Source organism: Entelurus aequoreus, linkage group LG17 (assembly GCF_033978785.1).
Source record: "Entelurus aequoreus isolate RoL-2023_Sb linkage group LG17, RoL_Eaeq_v1.1, whole genome shotgun sequence".
NCBI classification, from domain to species: domain Eukaryota; kingdom Metazoa; phylum Chordata; class Actinopteri; order Syngnathiformes; family Syngnathidae; genus Entelurus; species Entelurus aequoreus.
Window position 1 is genome coordinate 18,220,879 of NC_084747.1, and position 25,000 is coordinate 18,245,878.

At 32.0% G+C, this 25,000-nt stretch overlaps 12 non-coding genes across 12 annotated transcripts; all 12 read left to right on the plus strand.

The window, feature by feature from the left end:
• Positions 1 to 3,577: 3,577 nt before the first annotated feature.
• trnas-aga (transfer RNA serine (anticodon AGA)) lies at positions 3,578 to 3,659 on the plus strand. Its single transcript has one exon. It is a non-coding gene; the product is annotated as a tRNA-Ser (tRNA).
• Positions 3,660 to 5,907: 2,248 nt separating this feature from the next.
• trnas-aga (transfer RNA serine (anticodon AGA)) lies at positions 5,908 to 5,989 on the plus strand. The gene has a single exon. It is a non-coding gene; the product is annotated as a tRNA-Ser (tRNA).
• A 2,315-nt stretch (positions 5,990 to 8,304) lies between these two features.
• trnas-aga (transfer RNA serine (anticodon AGA)) lies at positions 8,305 to 8,386 on the plus strand. Its single transcript has one exon. It is a non-coding gene; the product is annotated as a tRNA-Ser (tRNA).
• A 2,137-nt stretch (positions 8,387 to 10,523) lies between these two features.
• Positions 10,524 to 10,605, plus strand: trnas-aga (transfer RNA serine (anticodon AGA)). The gene has a single exon. It is a non-coding gene; the product is annotated as a tRNA-Ser (tRNA).
• A 2,452-nt stretch (positions 10,606 to 13,057) lies between these two features.
• Positions 13,058 to 13,139, plus strand: trnas-aga (transfer RNA serine (anticodon AGA)). The gene has a single exon. It is a non-coding gene; the product is annotated as a tRNA-Ser (tRNA).
• A 1,257-nt stretch (positions 13,140 to 14,396) lies between these two features.
• Positions 14,397 to 14,478, plus strand: trnas-aga (transfer RNA serine (anticodon AGA)). Its single transcript has one exon. It is a non-coding gene; the product is annotated as a tRNA-Ser (tRNA).
• A 1,237-nt stretch (positions 14,479 to 15,715) lies between these two features.
• trnas-aga (transfer RNA serine (anticodon AGA)) lies at positions 15,716 to 15,797 on the plus strand. The gene has a single exon. It is a non-coding gene; the product is annotated as a tRNA-Ser (tRNA).
• Positions 15,798 to 17,037: 1,240 nt separating this feature from the next.
• Positions 17,038 to 17,119, plus strand: trnas-aga (transfer RNA serine (anticodon AGA)). The gene has a single exon. It is a non-coding gene; the product is annotated as a tRNA-Ser (tRNA).
• A 1,751-nt stretch (positions 17,120 to 18,870) lies between these two features.
• trnas-aga (transfer RNA serine (anticodon AGA)) lies at positions 18,871 to 18,952 on the plus strand. The gene has a single exon. It is a non-coding gene; the product is annotated as a tRNA-Ser (tRNA).
• A 1,206-nt stretch (positions 18,953 to 20,158) lies between these two features.
• Positions 20,159 to 20,240, plus strand: trnas-aga (transfer RNA serine (anticodon AGA)). Its single transcript has one exon. It is a non-coding gene; the product is annotated as a tRNA-Ser (tRNA).
• Positions 20,241 to 21,997: 1,757 nt separating this feature from the next.
• Positions 21,998 to 22,079, plus strand: trnas-aga (transfer RNA serine (anticodon AGA)). Its single transcript has one exon. It is a non-coding gene; the product is annotated as a tRNA-Ser (tRNA).
• A 2,124-nt stretch (positions 22,080 to 24,203) lies between these two features.
• On the plus strand, positions 24,204 to 24,285 carry trnas-aga (transfer RNA serine (anticodon AGA)). The gene has a single exon. It is a non-coding gene; the product is annotated as a tRNA-Ser (tRNA).
• The last annotated feature ends 715 nt before the right edge of the window (positions 24,286 to 25,000 follow it).

A 25,000-nucleotide genomic window follows, 5' to 3' on the forward strand; every position in this document is an offset into this window, starting at 1 on the left:
CGAATTTGGAATAAAACCAACCTAGTATTTTTGTTTTTAGTCCCGTTAGTGTGCTCTTTTTTCTTTCCTGAACATACTTGTGCTGACACTGCACTCAGGCCGACCACCTGCGGAGTAGTTTCCTTGGTCTCAGCAGCGTTAAAAAAATAAATAAAACTGCTGCTCTCTGTGTTAATTTAATCCTTGTTTCCATTTAATAGCAATTACTAACACTCACAGTATGCATTGTTGGAATTGTGAGATAAAAAGTCATAATAATGAGATTTTAAAAAGTCAAAACTGTGAGACAAAAATTTTAAATGAGGTAAAACAGTAAAAATTATGAGATAAAAAATCATAATTATGAGATAAAAAATAATAATTATGAGGTAAAACAGTAAAAATTATGAGATAAAAAAGTCCAGTTATGAGATCAAAACTTGAGATAGAAAGTCAAATCTAATAGATCACAAAAATCTAAATTGTGAGATAAGAAAATTATAATTATGAAATAAAAAGTCATATTTGAGATGAAAAGTCAGAATTATGAAAAAAGAAAGTTGAAGTTATGATAGAAAAAGTTATAATTAATAGATAAGTCATATTTATGAGATAAAAAGTCGAAATTATGTGATAAAAAATTTAATTTTGAGATAAAATAGAAATTACGAAATAAATCAGAATTATGATATAAAAAAGTTTAAATTATGAGATAAAAGTAATAAGTTAAAATCATATTTATGAGATAAAAACTTGTAATGATGAGATAGAAAGTCAAATCCAATATATTAAAAATAAATTAAATTAAAATTGCAAGCAGCGAAGGACGGGACCGACTTTGACGGCTCATAAAATCCAAACCGGAGCAGTAATAAAAACTATTTCATCAACTTTTAATCGGAAGGGTTCAAGCACTCTCCTGTGCTATTTTGAAGCCGACACGACAAACGCGCTCAGAGGAGATAATGTTTTAAAAAAGGTGACTGTTTTGACCCAACTTTTGTTTTGAAGGGGGAATTGCAAACTTTCTGTGGATTTTTGCTGAGGGTTGTCAATATATGAAATATAGGTCTAAGTGAGACCTACATAGAGGTTTTAGTTTCATGTCTCTACGACATTCCTACTGGGAGTTACAGGCAGTTTTATCTGTGTTTTCTTCCTAGGAGCAGTTTAGTCTGTGTTTTCTTCCTAGGGGGCGCTAGAGCGCAACTTTGAGTTTTGGGGTTTGGTTTTTTGATTAGGTCGCAATTTTCGCCAGTCCTGATGTGTGTGTCCAATTTGGTGAGTTTTGAAGCATGTAAAGGAGGGTCAAATTACAGCTCAAAGAGGCAAAGGTGACTGTTTTTACTAAACTTTTGATTTGAAGGGGGAATTGCAAACTTCCTGTTGATTTTTGCTGGGGTATGTCAGTGTATGAAATCTAGGTCTAAGTGAGACCTACATAGAGGTTTTTGTTTCATGTCTCTACGACATTCCTACTCATAGTTAAAGGCAGTTTTGTCTGTGTTTTCTTCCTAGGGGGCGCTAGAGCGCAATTTTGAGTTTTGGGGTTTGGTTTTTTTGATTAGATCGCAATTTTCGCCAGTCCTGGTGTGTGTGTCCAAATGATTAGTATCACAATTTGATTCCCATTAATCTATGGAATAAATTCAATAGGGGGAAAAAGTGAGGGTGTTTTTTTCTTTTAAAAGAGGCTTCACTACATATCTTAAATCAAAGCCTGGCACTTAGAAGTTCACACAATAAGAGCACAGTAAATAACAAATTTAACATTATTAAAAACATCAAAAAACTTCCTTAAAAAATATTTGCTTTGTTTCTTTTCTATTTTATTTACAAGTATTATGTAAAATAGTTTGTTGGTTAAATATTTTAAAATTTAAATTTCATCATACAATGACTGTAGTGTATTTTGAAAAATCAATACATTCCTCAATTCTATATTTTTGTATGTGAAATAACAAATGTAAACAATATTAAAAACATCAAAGAAAAGGAAAGAGGGAGGGTGGTTGTTGTTTATTTTAAAGAAGGCTTCACTACACATCTTAAATTAAAGCATGGCACTTAGCTAAAAGTCAGATTTATGATTTTTAAAAAGTTGAAATTATGAGATAAAAATAATAAGAGAATAAAAAGTAATAATTATAAGTTAAGAAAGTCATAATTATGAGATACAAACTTGTAATGATGAGATAGAAAGTCAAATCTAACAGATTTTTAAAAATCTAAATTACGAGATAAGGAAGTTATAAATATGAAATATAAAGTCATATTCATAAAATGAAGTCGAAATTATGAGGAAAAAGTGGAAATTATGTTAGAAAAAGTCCTAATTATTAGATAAGTCCTATTTGAGATAAAAAGGTTAAATTGTGCGATTAAAAAAAATCACATTTTGAGATAACAAAAAAGAAATTACGAAATAAGTCCTATTAATGAGATAAAAAGTCGAAATTATGTGATAAAATGTTTTTTATTTTGACATAAAATAGAAATTACGTTATTAAGTATGAGATAAAAGTAATAATTATAAGTTAAGAAAGTCAGAATTATGAGGAAAAAAAATTTAATAATGAGATAGGGAAGTTATAAATAAAATAAAAAGTCATATTTATGAGATAAAAAGTCTAAATTATGATAAGAAAGTAGAAATTAAGAGAGGAAAAGTCATAATTATTAGATAAAAGTTTAAATAATTCAATGGAAAGTTGAAATTATGTGATAAAAGTTACAATTATTAAATAAAAAGTTGAAATTATGAGATAAAGTCAAAATTCTTAAATGAAAGTCACAATTATGAGATATAATGTCGAACTTATGAGATAAAAACTGCCCATAACGACCTTGTACTTGATATATTCTTAAAGCGTTGCACATTTCCACTTTCTGATCATCATACTATTACAATAACCTTGCAAAGTCACCTTTTTCTCATCATATTTAAACTTGTTTCTGATTTTTTTTAAATACATATTACTATGACATAAATTGTGTAAACTAGAAATTTCTTTTGGTAAACATTATTAAAATTACAACTTTTTTTTGTAAGTAAAAAAAAAAGGATTTCTTTAGAAGGCGATCGCGGGACTAACATGAGCGATATTTTATGGACCCCAACGACCGCAATTTTTCTAACTTTGAGTGTATTACTTATAGGACTGGCTACGCCGTGTTGGGACTCCACAGCAGAGATGAAACCGTTTCCAAAAAATAACAATGTTTAATAACAAAAGAGCACTCACGATGAGTGGGAAAATAACAAAAGACGCACTCAGAAGGAGCGGAGCAACACAATGCACAATTAACCGGGACAAACCCACTGGACAGGTAACTGTGAGTGGAGCCAAGATGGGGAATGACCATCACAGGTAAGCGCCAAGCGAGTGGAAAACAACCTTGGGGGCGAGTGAAGCATCGACACTGGACTGGACTTTATTGATTTTAAATGATTAGTATCACAATTCCATTCCCATTAATCTATGGAATAAATTCAATAGGGGGAAAAAGTGAGGGTGTTTTTATCTTTTAAAGGAGGCTTCACTACACATCTTAAATCAAAGCCTGGCACTTAGAAATTCACACAAGGCAGAGCTCGGTTGTCGTGGCCGAGCGGTTAAGGCGATGGACTAGAAATCCATTGGGGTCTCCCCGCGCAGGTTCGAATCCTGCCGACAACGACTTAGTTTTTCATGATTCTGACTAATTGAACATCATTCTTCAGTTTGTGCCCCCATACAAAACTTTAGTACACTTCTTAATTCATCTCACAATTTTTATACTTTTCAACCTAACTTGGATTTAATTTGACGCATGTTTTATATATATATAATATATGTCTATTTTTTGTGCAAAATAACAAATTTAACATTATTAATAAAAACATTGAAGAACTTTCTTTAAAAAAAAGTTATCTTTGTTTTTTTTTGTTTTTTTTTACATAAGTTAGGTAAAATTGTTTTTTGGTGAAATGTTTCAAAATAAAAACCTTCTAGTCATCATTTTATTACCGTGCTATATTTTTGCACAATCAATAAATTGCTCAGTTATTTATTTATTTTTTGTGCAAAATAACACATTTAACATGATTAAAAACACCGAAAAACTTCCTTAAAAAATATTTGCTTTGTTTCTCTTCTATTTTATTTACAAGTATTATGTAAAATAGTTTGTTGGTTAAATATTTTAAAATTTAAATATCATCATACAAAGACTGTAGTGTATTTTGAAAAATCAATACATTCCTCAATTCTATATTTTTGTATGTGAAATAACAAATGTAAACAATATTAAAAACATCAAAGAAAAGGAAAGAGCGAGGGGGGTTGTTGTTTATTTTAAAGAAGGCTTCACTACACATCTTAAATTAAAGCCTGACACTTAGCTAGAAGTCAGATTTATGATTTTTAAAAAGTTGAAATTATGAGATAAAAATAATAAGAGAATAAAAAGTAATAATTATAAGTTAAGAAAGTCATAATTATGAGATACAAACTTGTATTGATGAGATAGAAAGTCAAATCTAATAGATTAAAAAAATCTAATTTACGAGATAAGGAAGTTATAAATATGAAATATAAAGTCATATTTATGAGATGAAGTCCAAATTATGAGAAAAAGTGGAAATTATGCTAAAAAAAGTTCTAATTATTAGATAAGTCCTATTTGAGATAAAAAGGTTAAATTGTGCGTTTAAAAAAATTACAAACAAAATAGAAATTACGAAGCAAGTCCTATTTATGAGATAAAAAGTCGAAATTATGTGATAAAATGTTTTTTATTTTGAGATAAAATAGAAATTACGTTATTAAGTATGAGATAAAAGTAATAATTATAAGTTAAGAAAGTCAGAATTGTGAGGAAAAAAAATTAAATAATGAGATAGGGAAGTTATAAATAAAATAAAAAGTCATATTTATGAGATAAAAAGTCTAAATTATGATAAGAAAGTAGAAATTAAGAGAGGAAAAGTCATAATTATTAGATAAAAGTTTAAATAATTCAATGGAAAGTTGAAATTATGTGATAAAAGTTACAATTATTAAATAAAAAGTTGAAATTATGAGATAAAGTCAAAATTCTTAAATGAAAGTCACAATTATGAGATATAATGTCGAACTTATGAGATAAAAACTGCCCATAACGACCCTGTACTTGATATATTCTTAAAGCGTTGCACATTTCCACTTTCTGATCATCATACTATTACAATAACCTTGCAAAGTCACCTTTTTCTCATCATATTTCAACTTTTTTCTGATTTAAAAAAAATACATATTACTATGGCATAAGTTGTGTAAACTAGAAATTTCTTTTGGTAAACATTATTAAAATTAAAACTTTTTTTTTTAAGTAAAAAAAAAAGGATTTCTATAGAAGGCGATCGCGGGACTAACATGAGCGATATTTTATGGACCCCAATGACCGCAATTTTTCTAACTTTGAGTGTTTTACTTATAGGACTGGCTACGCCGTGTTGGGACTCCACAGCAGAGATGAAACCGTTTCCAAAAAATAACAATGTTTAATAACAAAAGAGCACTCACGATGAGTGGAAAAATAACAAAAGACGCACTCAGAAGGAGCGCAGAACGAAAGACGCACTCAGAAGGAGCGGAGCAACACAATGCACAATTAACCGGGACAAACCCACTGGACAGGTAACTGTGAGTGGAGCCAAGATGGGGAATGACCATCACAGGTAAGCGCCAAGCGAGTGGAAAACAACCTTGGGGGCGAGTGAAGCATCGACACTGGACTGGACTTTATTGATTTTAAATGATTAGTATCACAATTTGATTCCCATTAATCTATGGAATAAATTCAATAGGGGGAAAACGTGAGGGTGTTTTTTTCTTTTAAAGGAGGCTTCACTACACATCTTAAATCAAAGCCTGGCACTTAGCAATTCACACAATGCAGAGCTCAGTTGTCGTGGCCGAGCGGTTAAGGCGATGGACTAGAAATCCATTGGGGTCTCCCCGCGCAGGTTCGAATCCTGCCGACAACGACTTAGTTTTTCAGGATTCTGACTAATTGAACGTCATTCTTCAGTTTGTGCCCCCATACAAAACTTTAGTACACTTTTAATTCATCTCACAATTTTTATACTTTTCAACCTAGCTTGGATTTAATTTGACGCATGTTTTATATATATATATATATATATATATATATATATATATATATATATATATATATATATATATATATATATATATATATATATATATATATATATATATATATATATATGTCTATGTTTTGTGCAATTAACATTATTAATAAAACATTGAAGAACTTTCTTAAAAAAAAGTCATCTTTGTTTTTTTTTGTTATTTTTTACATAAGTTAGGTAAAATTGTTTTTTGGTGAAATGTTTCAAAATAAAAACCTTCTAGTCATCATTTTATTACCGTGCTATATTTTTGCACAATCAATAAATTGCTCCGTTATTTATTTAATTTTTGTGCAAAATAACACATTTAACATTATTAAAAACATCGAAAAACTTCCTTAAAAAATATTTGCTTTGTTTCTTTTCTATTTTATTTTCAAGTTCTATGTAAAATAGTTTGTTGGTTAAATATTTTCAAATTTAAATTTCATCATACAATGACTGTAGTGTATTTTGAAAAATCAATACATTCCTCAATTCTATATTTTTGTATGTGAAATAACAAATGTAAACAATATTAAAAACATCAAAGAAAAGGAAAGAGGGAGGGTGGTTGTTGTTTATTTTAAAGAAGGCTTCACTACACATCTTAAATTAAAGCCTGGCACTTAGCTAAAAGTCAGATTTATGATTTTAAAAAAGTTTAAATTATGAGATAAACATAATAAGACAATAAAAAGTAATAATTATAAGTTAAGAAAGTCATGATTATGAGATACAAACTTGTAATGATGAGATAGAAAGTCAAATCTAACAGATTAAAAAAAATCTGAATTACGAGATAAGGAAGTTATAAATATGAAATATAAAGTCATATTCATGAAATGAAGTCGAAATTATGAGGAAAAAGTGGAAATTATGTTAGAAAAAGTCCTAATTATTAGATAAGTCCTATTTGAGATTAAAAAAAAAGGTTAAATTATGCGATAAAAAAAAAATCACATTTTGAAATAACAAAATAGAAATTACGAAGCAAGTACTATTTATGAGATAAAAAGTCGAAATTATGTGATAAAATGTTTTTTATTTTGAGATCAAATAGAAATTACGTTATTAAGTATGAGATAAAAGTAATAATTATAAGTTAAGAAAGTCAGACTTATGAGACAAAAACATTTTAAATAATGAGATAGGGAAGTTATAAATAAAATAAAAAGTCATATTTATGAGATAAAAAGTCTAAATTATGATAAGAAAGTAGAAATTAAGAGAGGAAAAGTCATAATTATTAGATAAAAGTTTAAATAATTCAATGGAAAGTTGAAATTATGTGATAAAAGTTACAATTATTAAATAAAAAGTTGAAATTATGAGATAAAGTCAAAATTCTTAAATGAAAGTCACAATTATGAGATATAATGTCGAACTTATGAGATAAAAACTGCCCATAACGACCCTGTACTTGATATATTCTTAAAGCGTTGCACATTTCCACTTTCTGATCATCATACTATTACAATAACCTTGCAAAGTCACCTTTTGATCATCATATTTCAACTTGTTTCTGATTTTTTTAAAAATACATATTACTATGACATAAGTTGTGTAAACTAGAAATTGATTTTGGTAAACATTATTAAAATTACAACTTTTTTTTTAAGTAAAAAAAAAAGGATTTCTTTAGAAGGCGATCGCGGGACTAACACGAGCGATATTTTATGGACCCCAATGACCGCAATTTTTCTAACTTTGAGTGTATTACTTATAGGACTGGCTACGCCGTGTTGGGACTCCACAGCAGAGATGAAACCGTTTCCAAAAAATAACAATGTTTAATAACAAAAGAGCACTCACGATGAGTGGGAAAATAACAAAAGACGCACTCAGAAGGAGCGGAGCAACACAATGCACAATTAACCGGGACAAACCCACTGGACAGGTAACTGTGAGTGGAGCCAAGATGGGGAATGACCATCACAGGTAAGCGCCAAGCGAGTGGAAAACAACCTTGGGGGCGAGTGAAGCATCGACACTGGACTGGACTTTATTGATTTTAAATGATTAGTATCACAATTTGATTCCCATTAATCTATGGAATAAATTCAATAGGGGGAAAAAGTGAGGGTGTTTTTATCTTTTAAAGGAGGCTTCACTACACATCTTAAATCAAAGCCTGGCACTTAGAAATTCACACAATGCGGAGCTCAGTTGTCGTGGCCGAGCGGTTAAGGCGATGGACTAGAAATCCATTGGGGTCTCCCCGCGCAGGTTCGAATCCTGCCGACAACGACTTAGTTTTTCATGATTCTGACTAATTGAACATCATTCTTCAGTTTGTGCCCCCATACAAAACTTTAGTACACTTCTTAATTCATCTCACAATTTTTATACTTTTCAACCTAACTTGGATTTAATTTGACGCATGTTTTGTATATATATATATATATATATATATATATATATATATATATATATATATATATATATATATATATATATATATATATATATATATATATATATATATATATATATATATATATATATATATATATATATAATATATGTCTATGTTTTGTGCAAAATAACATATTTAACATTATTAATAAAAACATTGAAGAACTTTCTTAAAAAAAAGTTATCTTTGTTTTTTTTTGTTATTTTTTACATAAGTTAGGTAAAATTGTTTTTTGGTGAAATGTTTCAAAATAAAAACCTTCTAGTCATCATTTTATTACCGTGCTATATTTTTGCACAATCAATAAATTGCTCCGTTATTTATTTATTTTTTGTGCAAAATAACACATTTAACATTATTAAAAACACCGAAAAATTTCCTTAAAAAATATTTGCTTTGTTTCTTTTCCATTTTATTTACAAGTATTATGTAAAATAGTTTGTTGGTTGAATATTTTAAAATTTAAATTTCATCATACAATGACTGTAGTGTATTTTGAAAAATCAATACATTCCTCAAATCTATATTTTTTGTATGTGAAATAACAAATGTAAACAATATTAAAAACATCAAAGAAAAGGAAAGAGGGAGGGTGGTTGTTGTTTGTTTTAAAGAAGGCTTCACTACACATCTTAAATTAAAGCCTGGCACTTAGCTAAAAGTCAGATTTATGATTTTAAAAAAGTTTAAATTATGAGATAAAAATAATAAGAGAATAAAAAGTAATAATTATAAGTTAAGAAAGTCATGATTATGAGATACAAACTTGTAATGATGAGATAGAAAGTCAAATCTAATAGATTAAAAAAATCAAATTTACGAGATAAGGAAGTTATAAATATGAAATATAAAGTCATATTTATGAGATGAAGTCCAAATTATGAGAAAAAGTGGAAATTATGCTAGAAAAAGTTCTAATTATTAAATAAGTCCTATTTGAGATAAAAAGGTTAAATTGTGCGATTAAAAAAATTACAAACAAAATAGAAATTACGAAACAAGTCCTATTCATGAGATAAAAAGTCGAAATTATGTGATACAATGTTTTTTATTTTGAGATAAAATAGAAATTACGTTATTAAGTATGAGATAAAAGTAATAATTATGAGTTAAGAAAGTCAGAATTATGAGATTTCAAAAAATGAAATAATGAGATAAGGAAGTTATAAATAAGATAAAAAGTCCTATTTATGAGATAAAAAGTCAAAATTATGAGATAAAAAAGTTGAAATTACAAGAGGAAAAGTCATAATTATTAGATACATTGAAATTATTTTTTAAAAAGTTGAAATTGCGTGATAAAAGTTAAAATTATTAAATAAAAAATTGAAATTATGAAATTAAAAAAAGTCAAAATTATGAAATAAAAGTCATAATTATAAGACAGAATAATCACAACTACGATATAGAATGTCGAACTTATGAGATAAAAACTGCCCACAACTGCACTGTACTCTATATATTCTTAGAATGTTGTACATTTCCACTTTGTGGTCATCATACTATTACAATAATCTTGCTAAGTCACCTTTTTCTCATCATATTTCAACTTTTTTCAGATTTAAAAAAAATACATGACATAAGTTGTGTAAAAAAGTTCATTTATAATACTTATCATGGTCAAATTTAATTTTTATTTTTTTATTATTACACTATTTGTTGTAAATTATTCTCAAAATGATGTCTTTTTTTCTCCCTCGTTCCTCCGAAATTTACACATTTTTTTGTAAGACTAAAAATGTTGTCGTATATTATTCTTAAAATCATTTCTTTTTTTCCCCTCATAACTCTGAAATGTCGTAGTATTACAATTTGATTCCCACTGATTTATGGGATAAATACAAGAGGGGGAAAAGGTGGTTGTTGTTTATTTGAAAGAAGGCTTCACTACATATCTTAAATTAAAACCTGGCACGTTGCTATCTCAACAATTGCTGCTGGATTTCTTGGCTTACCCATTCAGGTCAAGTTATCGTGGCCGAGCGGTTAAGGCGATGGACTAGAAATCCATTGGGGTCTCCCCGCGCAGGTTCGAATCCTGCCGACAACGTCTTCCTTTTTCACGATTGTGACTAATTGAACGTCATTCTCCAATGATGGCCTGCGTTTTGTGTGAGTGCACACACACACACACACTTTCCGACCCTTCACACATATTTATTCCCACTCCTGTCGACCTTTTAGAAAGCCGCACCTGGAGCAAAATTCATTTTAATTCACACATCCTTCATTTTCCAAAGGACTGCTGCTGAGAAAATCCTGCTTCCTTTTTTGAGGCTGAAATATTATCGAGTTTTATTTCCACCTTTGTGATAATTATTAAAAATGATGGTGTGATTTAGGGTGAGTATGGGCGGAGTCAGCAGAATTTTATGTGGAGCCCCCCCCCCAATACAAAACTTTAGTACACTTTTTAATTAATCTCACAATTTTTATACTTTTCAACCTAAGTTGGATTTAATTTGACGCATGTTTTATATATATAGTATGTCTTTTTTTTTTGGTGCAAAATAACTAATTTAACATTATTAATAAAAACATTGAAGAACTTTCTTAAAAAAATGTATCTTAGTTTTTTTCCATCTTTTTTACATAACTTAAGTAAAATAGGTTTTAGGTCAAATGTTTTAAAATGTAAACCTTATAGTCATCATGTTATTACTGTACTATATTTTTGCACAATCAATAAGTTGCTCAGTTATTTATTAATTTTTATTATTTTTGACATTATTAAAAACATCGAAATACTTCCTTAAAAAATATTTTCTTTGTTTCTTTTCTATTTTACATGAGATATGTAAAATAGCTTTTTGGTTAATAATTTAACATATGTTAAAAACATTTTTTTTTAAATTATTTTTGTTTCATATTTATGTTGCTGAAGTTATGTAAAATTATTTTTGGGTAAAATGTTTAAAAAATAAAATTTTATAATCACACTAATACTACACTATATTTTTAAAAATCTATAAAGTCCTTAATTAAGTATTTTTTGTGTGCAAAATAACAAAAAAAACAACATAAAACAAATCAAAAAACTTATTTTAAAATACTAGGGCATATCATCCAAAGGAGGCTTCACTACACATCTTAAATAAAGCCTCCAGCCCTGCCGAAGAGCTTCCAGTCGGTCGCAGACGTGGAATGTAAAGGTTAGCAGGGAAAATATGTCAGGTTGTCGTGGCTGAGTGGTTAAGGCGATGGACTAGAAAACTATTGGGGTCTCCCCGCGCAGGTTCGAATCCTGCCGACAGCGCAAGTATTTTTATTTTTTAAAAGGAGAACAAACTTGTCGATTACTGTAGCATCAACTTTGTTTGGCTGAGAAGCAACATGAGCGTACGAAGCTAACAAGGAGGTCTTAAGGGGCAGACCACCTCTACATCGTTGTTTAAAAACAAGTTTTTCTAAAATGTTACATACAAATGTAAGTTTAAATTAAGACAGGAAAAATCATGATTATTAGATAAGTTGAAATTATTAAATAAAAAGTTGACATTATTTGATAAGTTAAAATTATTAAATAAAAAGTTGAAATTATGTGATAAAAGTTAAAAATATTAAAAACTAAAGATAATTCAGAAATAAGTCATAATTATGAGATAGAATGTTGAACCTATGAGATAAAAACTGCCCACAACTGCACTGTACTCTATATATTCTTAAAATGATGTACATTTCCACTTTGTGGTCATCATACTATTACAATAATCTTGCAAAGTCACCTTTTTATTATCATATTTCAACTTTTTTCTGTTTTTTAAAATACATATTACTTAAGTTGTGTCAAACAGTAAAGTTTTTTGGTAAACATTTTTAAAATTACAACTTTAAAAAAATAAAAAATAAAAAATATTTCTATAGCAGGCGATCGCGGGACTAACATTGGCGATATTTTATGGACCCCAACGACCGCAACATTTCTAACTTTGAGTGTATTACTTATAGGGCTGCAACTAACGATTCATTTGATAATCGATTAATCTGTTGATTATTACTTCGATTAATCGATTAACAATCGGATAAAAGAGACAAACTACATTTCTATCCTTTCCAGTATTTTATTGGAAAAAAAAACAGCATACTGGCACCATACTTATTTTGATTATTGTTTCTCAGCTGTTTGTACATGTTGCAGTTTATAAAAAAAGGTTTATAAAAAAAATAAAAATAAAATAATAATAATTTCCTCTGCGCATGCGCATAGCATAGATCCAACGAATCGACGACTAAACTAATCGCCAACTATTTTTATAATCGATTTAATCGATTAGTTGTTGCAGCCCTAATTACTTATACGACCGTGTTAGGACTCCACAGCAGAGATGAAACCGTTTCCAAAAAATAACAATGTTTATAAACAAAAGAGCACTCACGAGGAGTGGAAAAAAATAACAAAAGACGCACTCAGAAGGAGCGGAGAACAAAAGACACACTTGTAGCTTCACTACACATCTTAAATCAGGGCCTGGTAATTAGTAATCTACACAACGATCGATTCAGTTGTTGTGGCCGAGCGGTTAAGGCGATGGACTAGAAATCCATTGGGGTCTCCCCGCGCAGGTTCGAATCCTGCCGACAACGACTTAGTTTTTCATGATTCTGACTAATTGAACGTTCTTCAGTTGGGCTGCGTTTTGTGTGCGCACACACGCTCACACACACGCTCACACACAGTTTCCGACCCTACACAAAAATCATTCCCGGGCGTGGCCACGACTGCTGCTCCCTGCTCCCCTCACCTCCCAGGGGTGATCAAGGGTGATGGGTCAAATGCAGAGAATAATTTCGCCACACCTCGTGTGTGTGTGACAATCATTGGTACTTTAGTACTTTTTAATTTTAATTCGTGTCACAATTTGTATACTTTTCAACCTAACTTGGGTTTAATTTGACACATTTTTTATATATATATTATATGTGGGTTTTTTTGTGTGCAAAATAACAACTTTAACATTATTAATACAAATATTGAAGAACTTTCTTTAAAAAAATGTATCTTAGTTTATTTTAATCTTTTTTACACAAGTGAGGTAAAAAATTTTAAAATTAAAATGTAAACCTCATATTATTACTGTGCTATATTTTTGCACAATCAATAAGTTGCTCAGTTATTTATTTATTTATTGTGCACAATAACACATTTAACATTATTATTAAAAACAATGTAGAACTTTCTTTAAAAAATGTTTTAGTTTTTTATCTATTTTACATAATTTAGGTAAAATAGTTTTTGGGTGAAATGTTTAAAAATGTAAACCTTATAGTCATCATATCAGTATCTGTACTATATTTTTGCACAATCAATAAGTTGCTCAGTTATTTTTTTTTTTTTTTTTTGTGCGAAACAACAAATTTAACATTATCAAAAACATCGGAAAACTTCCGTGAACAATATTTTTCTCTGTTTCTTTCCTATTTGACACAAGTTAGGTAAAATAGTTTTTTGGTTAAATATTTTATAATGTAAATTTCCTCACACAATGACTGTAGTATATTTTGAAAAATCTAATAAATTCCTCAGTTCTGTATTTTTTGTGTGTGAAATAATCAATCAATCAATCAATCAATCAATCAATGTTTACTTATATAGCCCTAAATCACGAGTGTCTCAAAGGGCTGCACAAGCCACAACGACATCCTCGGCTCAGATCCCACATCAGGGAAAGAAAATGAAATTTTAATAAAATGTGTATCTTCGTTTCATATCTATGTTACTTAGTTATGTAAAGAGTTTATAAATGTTTATAATCACCATACCAATACTACACTATATTTTGAAAAAATAAATAAATTCCTCAATCATGTATTTTTCTAAAGGTTAGCGTGCACAAAGGAAAGGTTGTCGTGGCCGAGTGGTTAAGGCGATGGACTAGAAATCTATTGGGGTCTCCCCGCGCAGGTTCGAATCCTGCCGACAACGCAAGCTTATGGTTTTTTAAAAAGGAGAACAAACTTGTCGATTACTGTCGCATCAACTTTGTTTGGCTGAGAAGCAACATGAGCGTACGAAGCTAACAAGGAGGTCTTAAGGGGCAGACCACCTCTACATCGTTGTTTAAAAACAAGTTTTTCTAAAATGTTACATAAAAATGTAAGTTTAAATTAAGACAGGAAAAATCATGATTATTAGATCAATTGAAATTATTAAATAAAAACTTGAAATGATTTGATAAGTTAAAATTATTAAATAAAAAGTTGAAATTATGTGATAAAAGTTAAAAATAGTAAAAATTAAAGATAATTAAGAAATAAGTCATAATTATGAGATAGAATGTTGAACCTATGAGATACAAACTGCCCACAACTGCACTGTACTCTATATATTCTTAAAATGATGTACATTTCCACTTTGTGGTCATCATACTATTACAATAATCTTGCAAAGTCACCTTTTTATGATCATATTTCAACTGTTTTCTGTTTTTTAAAATACATATTACTTAAGTTGTGTCAAATGGTAAAGTTTTTTGGCAAACATTTTTAAAATTACAACTTTAAAAAAAAAAAAAAAAAAAAATATTTCTATAGAATGCGATCGCGGGACTAACATTGGCGATATTTTATGGACCCCAACGACCGCAAAATTTCTAACTTTGAGTGTATTACTTATAGGACTGCAACTAACGATTAATTTGATAATCGATTAATCTGTCGATTATTACTTCGATTAATAATCGGATGAAAGAGACAAACTACATTTGTATCCTTTCCAGTATTTTATTGGAAAAAAACAGCATACTGGCACCATACTTATTTTGATGATTGTTTTTCAGCTGTTTGTACATGTTGCAGTTTATAAATAAAGGTTTATAAAAAAAATAAAAATAAAATAATAATAATTGCCTCTGCGCATGCGCATAGCATAGATCCAACGAATCGACGACTAAACTAATCGCCAACTATTTTTTATAATCGATTTAATCGATTAGTTGTTGCAGCCCTAATTACTTATACGACCGTGTTAGGACTCCACAGCAGAGATGAAACCGTTTCCAAAAAATAACAATGTTTATAAACAAAAGAGCACTCACGAGGAGTAGAAAAAAATAACAAAAGACGCACTCAGAAGGAGCGGAGAACAAAAGACGCACTTGTGGCTTCACTACACGTCTTAAATCAAGGCCTGGTACTTAGTAATCTACACAATGATCGATTCAGTTGTCGTGGCCGAGCGGTTAAGGCGATGGACTAGAAATCCATTGGGGTCTCCCCGCGCAGGTTCGAATCCTGCCGACAACGACTTAGTTTTTCATGATTCTGACTAATTGAACGTTCTTCAGTTGGGCTGCGTTTTGTGTGCGCACACACACACACACACACACACACGCTCACACACAGTTTCCGACCCTACACAAAAATCATTCCCGGGCGTGGCCACGACTGCTGCTCACTGCTCCCCTCACCTCCCAGGGGTGATCAAGGGTGATGGGTCAAATGCAGAGAATAATTTCGCCACACCTCGTGTGTGTGTGACAATCATTGGTACTTTGGTACTTTTTAACTTTAATCCGTGTCACAATTTTTATACTTTTCAACCTAACTTGGGTTTAATTTGACACATTTTTTATAAATATAATATATGTGGGTTTTTTTGTGTGCAAAATAACAACTTTAACATTATTAATACAAATATTGAAGAACTGTCTTTAAAAAAATGTATCTTAGTTTATTTTAATCTTTTTCACACAAGTGAGGTAAAATTGTTTTAAAATTAAAATGTAAACCTCATATTATTACTGTGCTATATTTTTGCACAATCAATAAGTTGCTCAGTTATTTATTTATTTATTGTGCACAATAACACATTCAACATTATTATTAAAAACAATGAAGAACTTTCTTTAAAAAATGCTTTAGTTTTTTATCTATTTTACATAATTTAGGTCAAATAGTTTTTGGGTGAAATGTTTAAAAATGTAAACCTTATAGTCATCATATCAGTATCTGTACTATATTTTTGCACAATCAATAAGTTGCTCAGTTATTTATTTATTTTTTTTGTGCGACACAACAAATTTAACATTATCAAAAACATCGGAAAACTTCCGTGAACAATATTTTTCTCTGTTTCTTTCCTATTTGACACAAGTTAGGTAAAATAGTTTTTTTGGTTAAATATTTTATAATGTAAATTTCCTCACACAATGACTGTAGTATATTTTGAAAAATCTAATAAATTCCTCAGTTCTGTATTTTTTGTGTGTGAAATAATCAATCAATCAATCAATGTTTACTTATATAGCCCTAAATCACGAGTGTCTCAAAGGGCTGCACAAGCCACAACGACATCCTCGGCTCAGATCCCACATCAGGGAAAGAAAATAAAATGTGTATCTTTGTTTCATATCTATGTTACTTAGTTATGTAAAGAGTTTACAAATGTTTATAGTCACCATACTAATACTATATTATATTTTGAAAAAATGAATAAATTCCTCAATCACGTATTTTTCTAAAGGTTAGCAGAAACAAAGGACAGGTTGTCGTGGCCGAGTGGTTAAGGCGATGGACTAGAAATCCATTGGGGTCTCCCTGCGCAGGTTCGAATCCTGCCGACAACGTGAGCTAAACAAACATGTCGGTTACTGTCGCATAAACTTTGTTTGGCTGAGAAGCAACATGAGCGTACGAAGCTAACAAGGAGGTCTTAAGAGGAGCACCGCCTCCACATAGTTGTTTAAAAACAAGTTTTTCTAAAATATAACATAAAAATGGTAAGTTTGATACAGGTGTGGAGTTATCAAAATTGCTCTTCTTTAGCAGGGCTCTCACTACTGCAGTTTTAAAATCAGCAGGAAAGACCTCCGTCTGTAGCAAGCCATTAAAAACATTTCCAATCTCCTCTCTCAAAGAACCATCAAATATTGTCCTAAAAAATTGTTTGGAATTGAATCTATAAGACATGTTTTGGGTTTCACAGGAGAAAAAAAAGGCCAACTCTCAGCAAGAACCAGGACAAAACTGTCCAGTGTTTCCTCGGGTAACAACAGAGACTGTGTTGGATTAAAAGCAGAGTGAGGAGATAAAATGTCACATCTGATGGTGTTTATTGTTTCTCTGATGGACCCCAACCACCGAGTTATATCAAGTATATTGCAACTTTATTTACATAACATTGCAATGTTTTTGTTCGGGAGGTCCGAATGTTACTGTAGAATTAAAAACAAAATTATACTTGTGATATAAAAACTCAATGATGGTCAAATTTATAAATGTTTTTGTAAGATTAATAATGAATGAATGAAATAAGTTTATTTCGGTCATATAATCAACCATCAACCATTTTGTGTGATCAGTTCAACAGTACAGATTATACATATTTAACAATCATACACGTTTACACACAAAAAGAAAAGAAAAAGAATGACCGAAAAAGGAATATAGCTTATATTTGCCTATCCTATACCTTTACTGAAAATAAGATTACCTGGAACATCAACGTTAAAAAAAATCAATGGGATGAAAGTCATTGTTACTATATTTTATAATTTTCAATTATTTCCCCTTTCAAGGTTTTCTTAAACCTTAACAAAGAAGTACATGTCTTCAACTCATCACTGAGCTTGTGCCACCATTTAACTCCTAAATTTGAAACACATTTGTATTTTATATCCGTTCTTATTTCAAAAATCAATATCTCCCGTGAATTATAGTTTTCTCCTAAGAATACAAGCTGGAAGGCTGTTGCTCTTTACTCGAAACATAATTTCCATTGCTTTTAAAAACACAATATCTGAACATTTGAACACATTAGAACTTATAAATGATGGATTGGTATGTTCGTAGTAGCACGCTTTGTGTATTATTCTAATGACCCTTTTTTGAAGTTTAACTATTGGGTCTATGTTTGTTTTATAAACATTTCCCCAAACTTCAACACAATATGTTAAATATGGAAAAATAAAAGAATAATATAACATATGCAGACATTTCTTATTCAGCATGTGTCTCACTTTATAAAGAATAGCAATGGATTTGGATATTTTTCCCTTTATATATTCAATATGCGCTTTCCAACATAATTTATGATCAATTATTATTCTCAAGAATTTAGTTTCATATATTCTATCAATTTCCACTTATTAAAAATGTTGTCGGAAATTATTCTTAAAATTATTCATTTTTTCCCCTCATAACTCTGAAATGTTGTAGTATTACAATTTGATTCCCATTAATTTATGGAATAAATTCAAGAGGGTAAAAAAGGGAGGGTGGTTGTTGTTTATTTTAAAGAAGGCTTCACTACATATCTTAAATTAAAGCCTTGTATGTGTCCAGCTGGTGGATTTATTGGCTTCATGGATAACATCAAGTTGTCGTGGCCGAGCGGTTAAGGCGATGGACTAGAAATCCATTGGGGTCTCCCCGCGCAGGTTCGAATCCTGCCGACAACGACTTAGTTTTTCAGGATTCTGACTAATTGAACGTCATTCTTCAGGTGGGGCTGCGTTTTGTGTGTGACGACCCGAGATTCTTGCATCTTGGCATCGCCGCCATGACTCAGCAAGGAAAGCCAAACCAACGCCACATTAATCACACACACAAGACCCCAAATACATCTTTGGACAGGTCCAATAAATCAAAACATTCATTCGCTGAATTCATTTTAATTTACACTTCCTTCATTTTTCAAAAAAACTGCTGCAGAGAAAATCCTGCTTCCTTTTTAGAGGCTGAAATATTATTGAGTTTTATTTCCGCCTTTGGGATAATTATTAAAAATGATCGTGTGATTTTGGGTGAGGATGGGTAACCCGACTCTCGCCAGATCCTTGTAGTTCACTGAGCTCCACACAAGGATCTGGGCTCGAGGGCATTGCAAACTCCTTCAAGATAGCAAAAAAGAATAAACCAATCAGGATCGCCGGGCAGGATTTCATGGATATGATGTAAAATATGTAAAATATTAAAACAAAATTGTATAATTATCATTCTAATATTACACTATATTTTAAAACATCAACAAATCCCTCAATTATTTATTTGGAGCCCCTCCAATACAAAACTCTATCACACTTCTTAATTTTACTTTTTTTATTTAACCAAACTTGGTTTCGTACTGAACAAAAATATAAACGCAACACTTTTGTTTTGGGTGCCATTTTTCATGAGTTGAACACAAAGATCTAAAACTTTTACTATATACACAAAAGACCTATTGAATATTGTTCACAAATCTGTCTAAATCTGTGTTAGTGAGCATTTCTTCTTTGCCAATACAATCCATCCCACCACAAGTGTGGCATATCAAGATGCTGATTAAACAGCATGATTATTGCACGGGTGTGCATTAGGCTGCCCACAACAAAAGGCCACTCTTAAAAGTGCAGTTTAACACACAGCAGAATGCCACAGACGTCGCAAGTTTTGAGGGAGCGTACAGTTGGTATGCTGACTGCAGGAAATACCACCAGAGATGTTGCCCGTGAATTGAATGTTCATTTTTCCACCTTTAGCTCTCTCCAAAGGTGTTTCAGAGAATATGGCAGCACATCCAACCGGCCTCAAAACAGCAGACCACGTGTAACCACACCAGCCCAGAACCTCTTCATCACTACTCACTACACATCTTAAATAAAACCTCCACCCTGGCCAAAGAGGTTGTCGTGGCCGAGTGGTTAAGGCGATGGACTAGAAATCCATTGGGGTCTCCCCGCGCAGGTTCGAATCCTGCCGACAACGTGAGCCATGAAGTTTTTTAAAGGAGAAGAAACATGCCGATTACTATAGCATCAACTTTGTTCGGCTGAGAAGCAGCATGAGCATACGAAGCTAACAAGGAGGTCTTAAGGGGCGGAACGCCTCCACATAGGTGTTTAAAAACAAGTTTTTCTAAAATGTTACATAAAAATGGTAAGTTTGATACAGGTGTGGAGTTATCAAATTTGTCAGCATCTAAATTGCTCTTCTTTAGCAAGGCTCTCACTACTACAGTTTTAAAACCAGCAGGAAAAACATTTCCAATCTCCTCTCTCAAAGAACCATCAAATATTCTCCAAAATAATTGTTTGGAATTGAATCTAAAAGACATGTTTTGGGTTTCGTAGGAGAAAAAAAAAAGCCAACTCTCAGCATGAACCAGGACAAAACTGTCCAGTGTTTCCTCGGGTAAAAACAGAGACTGTGTTGGATTAAAAGCAGAGTGAGGAAATAAAATGTCACATCTGATGGTGTTTATTGTTTCTCTGATGGACCCCAACCACCGAGTTATATCAAGTATATTACAACTTTATTTACATAACATTGCAATGTTTTTGTTCAGGAGGTCCGAATGTTACTTAGAATTCAAAACAAAATGATACTTGTGATATAAAAACTTAATGATGGTCAAATTTACACATTTTTATGTAAGATTAATGATGAATAAATTAAATAAGTTTATTTCGGTCATATAATCAACCATCAACAATTTTGTGTGATCAGTTCAACAGTACAGATTATACATATTTAACAATCGTACACATTTACACTCAAAAATAAAATAAAAAGAATGACTGAAAAAGGAATATAGCTTATATTTGCCTATCCTATACCTTTACTGAAAATAAGATTACCTGGAACATCAACGTTAAAAAAAATCAATGGGATGAAAGTCATTGTTACTATATTTTATAATTTTCAATTATTTCACCTTTCAAGGTTTTCTTAAACCTTAACAAAGAAGTACATGTCTTCAACTCATCACTGAGCTTGTTCCACCACTTAACTCCTAAATTTGAAACACATTTGTATTTTATATCCGTTCTTATTTCAAAAATCAATATCTCCCGTAAATTATAGTTTTCTCCTAAGAATACAAGCTGGAAGGCTGTTGTTCTTTACTCGAAACATAATTTCCATTGCTTTTAAAAACACAATATCTGAACATCTGAACACATTAGAACTTATAAATAATGGATTGGTATGTTCATAGTAGCACGCTTTGTGTATTATTCTAATGACCCTTTTTTGAAGTTTAACTATTGGGTCTAAGTTTGTTTTATAAACATTTCCCCAAACTTCAACACAATATGTTAAATATGGAAAAATAAAAGAATAATATAACATATGCAGACATTTCTTATTCAGCATGTGTCTCACTTTATAAAGAATAGCAATGGATTTGGATATTTTTCCCTTTATATATTCAATATGCGCTTTCCAACATAATTCATGATCAATTATTATTCTCAAGAATTTAGTTTCATATATTCTATCAATTTCCACTTATTAAAAATGTTGTCGGAAATTATTCTTAAAATGATTCATTTTTTCCCCTCATAACTCTGAAATGTTGTAGTATTACAATTTGATTGCCATTAATTTATGGAATAAATTCAAGAGGGTAAAAAAGGGAGGGTGGTTGTTGTTTATTTTAAAGAAGGCTTCACTACATATCTTAAATTACAGCCTTGTATGTGTCCAGCTGCTGGATTTCTTGGCGTCACGGCTAACATCAAGTTGTCGTGGCCGAGTGGTTAAGGCGATGGACTAGAAATCCATTGGGGTCTCCCCGCGCAGGTTCGAATCCTGCCGACAACGACTTAGTTTTTCAGGATTCTGACTAATTGAACGTCATTCTTCAGGTGGGGCTGCGTTTTGTGTGTGACGACTCGAGATTCTTGCATCTTGGCATCGCCGCCATGACTCAGCAAGGAAAGCCAAACCAACGCCACATTAATCACGCACACACGACCCCAAATACATCTTTGGACAGGTCCAATAAATCAAACCACCCAATCGCTGAATTCATTTTAATTCACACTTCCTTCATTTTTCAAAAAAACTGCTGCAGAGAAAATCCTGCTTCCTTTTTAGAGGCTGAAATATTATTGAGTTTTATTTCCGCCTTTGGGATAATTATTAAAAATGATCGTGTGATTTTGGGTGAGGATGGGTAACCCGACTCTCGCCAGATCCTTGTAGTTCGCTGAGCTCCACACAAGGATCTGGGCTCGAGGGCATTGCAAACTCCTTCAAGATAGCAAAAAAAAATAAACCAATCAGGATCGCCGGGCAGGATTTCATGGATATGACGTAAAATATGTAAAATATTAAAACAAAATTGTATAATTATCATTCTAATATTACACTATATTTTAAAACATCAACAAATCCCTCAATTATTTATTTGGAGCCCCTCCAATACAAAACTCTATCACACTTCTTAATTTTACTTTTTTTATTTAACCAAACTTGGGTTCGTACTGAACCAAAATATAAACGCAACACTTTTGTTTTGGGTGCCATTTTTCATGAGTTGAACTCAAAGATCTAAAACTTTTACTATATACACAAAAGACCTATTGAATATTGTTCACAAATCTGTCTAAATCTGTGTTAGTGAGCATTTCTTCTTTGCCAATATAATCCATCCCACCACGCAAGTGTGGCATATCAAGATGCTAATTAAACAGCATGATTATTGCACGGGTGTGCATTAGGCTGCCCACAACAAAAGGCCACTCTTAAAAGTGCAGTTTAACACACAGCAGAATGCCACAGACGTCGCAAGTTTTGAGGGAGCGTACAGTTGGTATGCTGACTGCAGGAAATACCACCAGAGATGTTGCCCGTGAATTGAATGTTCATTTCTCCACCTTTAGCTGTCTCCAAAGGTGTTTCAGAGAATTTGGCAGCACATCCAACCGGCCTCAAAACAGCAGACCACGTGTAACCACACTAGCCCAAAACCTCTTCATCACTACTCACTACACATCTTAAATAAAGCCTCCAGCACAACTAAGGAGGTTGTCGTTGCCGAGTGGTTAAGGCGATGGACTAGAAATCCATTGGGGTCTCACCACGCAGGTTCAAATCCTGCTGACAACGTGAGCCATGAATTTTTTTAAAGGAGAAGAAACATGCCGATTACTATAGCACCAACTTTGTTTGGCTGAGAAGCAGCATGAGCATACGAAGCTAACAAGGAGGTCTAAAGGGGTGCAACGCCTCCACGTAGGTGTTTAAAAACAAGTTTTTCTAAAATGTTACATAAAAATGATAAGTTTGATACAAAATGTAGTTATCAAAATTGTCAGCATCTAAATTGCTCTTCTTTAGCAAGGCTCTCACTACTGCAGTTTTAAAACCAGCAGGAAAAACATTTCAAATCTCCTCTCTCAAAGAACCATCAAATATTCTCCAAAATAATTGTTTGGAATTGAATCTAAAATACATGTTTTGGGTTTCATAGGAGAGAAAAAAAGGCCAAGTCTTAGCATGAACCAGGACAAAACTGTCCAGTGTTTCCTCGGGTAAAAACAGAGACTGTGTTGGATTAAAAGCAGAGTGAGGAGATAAAATGTCACATCTGATGGTGTTTATTGTTTCTCTGATGGACCCCAATGACCGCATTACATCGAGTGTATTACAACTTTATTTACATAACATTGCAATGTTTTTGTTCAGGAGGTCCGAATGTTACTGTAGAATTAAAAACAAAATTATACTTGTGATATAAAAACTTAATGATGGTCAAATTTACAAATGTTTTTGTAAGATTAAAAATGTTGTCGGACATTATTCTAAAAATTATTTGTTTTTTTCCCCTCATAACTCAGAAATGTTGTAGTATTACAATTTGATTCCCATTAATTTGTAGAATACATTTAAGAGGAGAAAAAAGGGGGGTGGTTTTTGTTTATTCTAAAGTGCGTATGTCAAGTTGTCGTGGCCGAGCGGTTAAGGCGATGGACTAGAAATCCATTGGGGTCTCCCCGCGCAGGTTCGAATCCTGCCGACAACGACTTAGTTTTTCATGATTCTGACTAATTGATCATCATTCTTCAGTTGAGTTGCTTTTTGTGTGACGACGATACAAATATGCGTGGAGATTCTTGCATATTGGCGTCACGGCCAAAACTCAGCAAGGAAAGCCAAACCAACGCCACGTTAATCACGCATACGAGACCCCAAACACATCTTTGGACAGGTCCAATAAATCAAATTACCCATTCGCTGAATCCATTTTAATTCACACTTCTTTCATTTTTCAAAAGACCGCTGCTGAGAAAAGCATAGGCTCTGGAACCAAACTCCTTGAGAGGGGTTGGACTTTACTATATGCTGCAGTAGCCGCGGGAAATAGGCGGCGATCAGGTGTGGGCTTATTATTAGCGCCCTGGCTTGGCACCTGTGGTCGGTCTACGTTCCTACCCTCACCTATGGTCATGAACTTTGAGTAGTGACCGAAAGGACAAGGTCGCGAATACAAGCGGCAGAAATGAGTTTCCTCCACAGAATGTCTGGGATCACCCTCAGAGATAGGGTGAGGAGCCTGGTCAGCCAGGAGAGACTCAGAGTAGAGCCGCTGCTCCCTTACAGCGAGAGGAGCCAGCTGAGATGGCTCGGGCAGCTACTACGTATGCCTCCACTACACATCTTAAATTAATTTGTCGTTAAAGGGAAACTTCGGTTTTTTTCAACCTGGGCCCTGTTTTCATAATTTTTTCTGTATATGT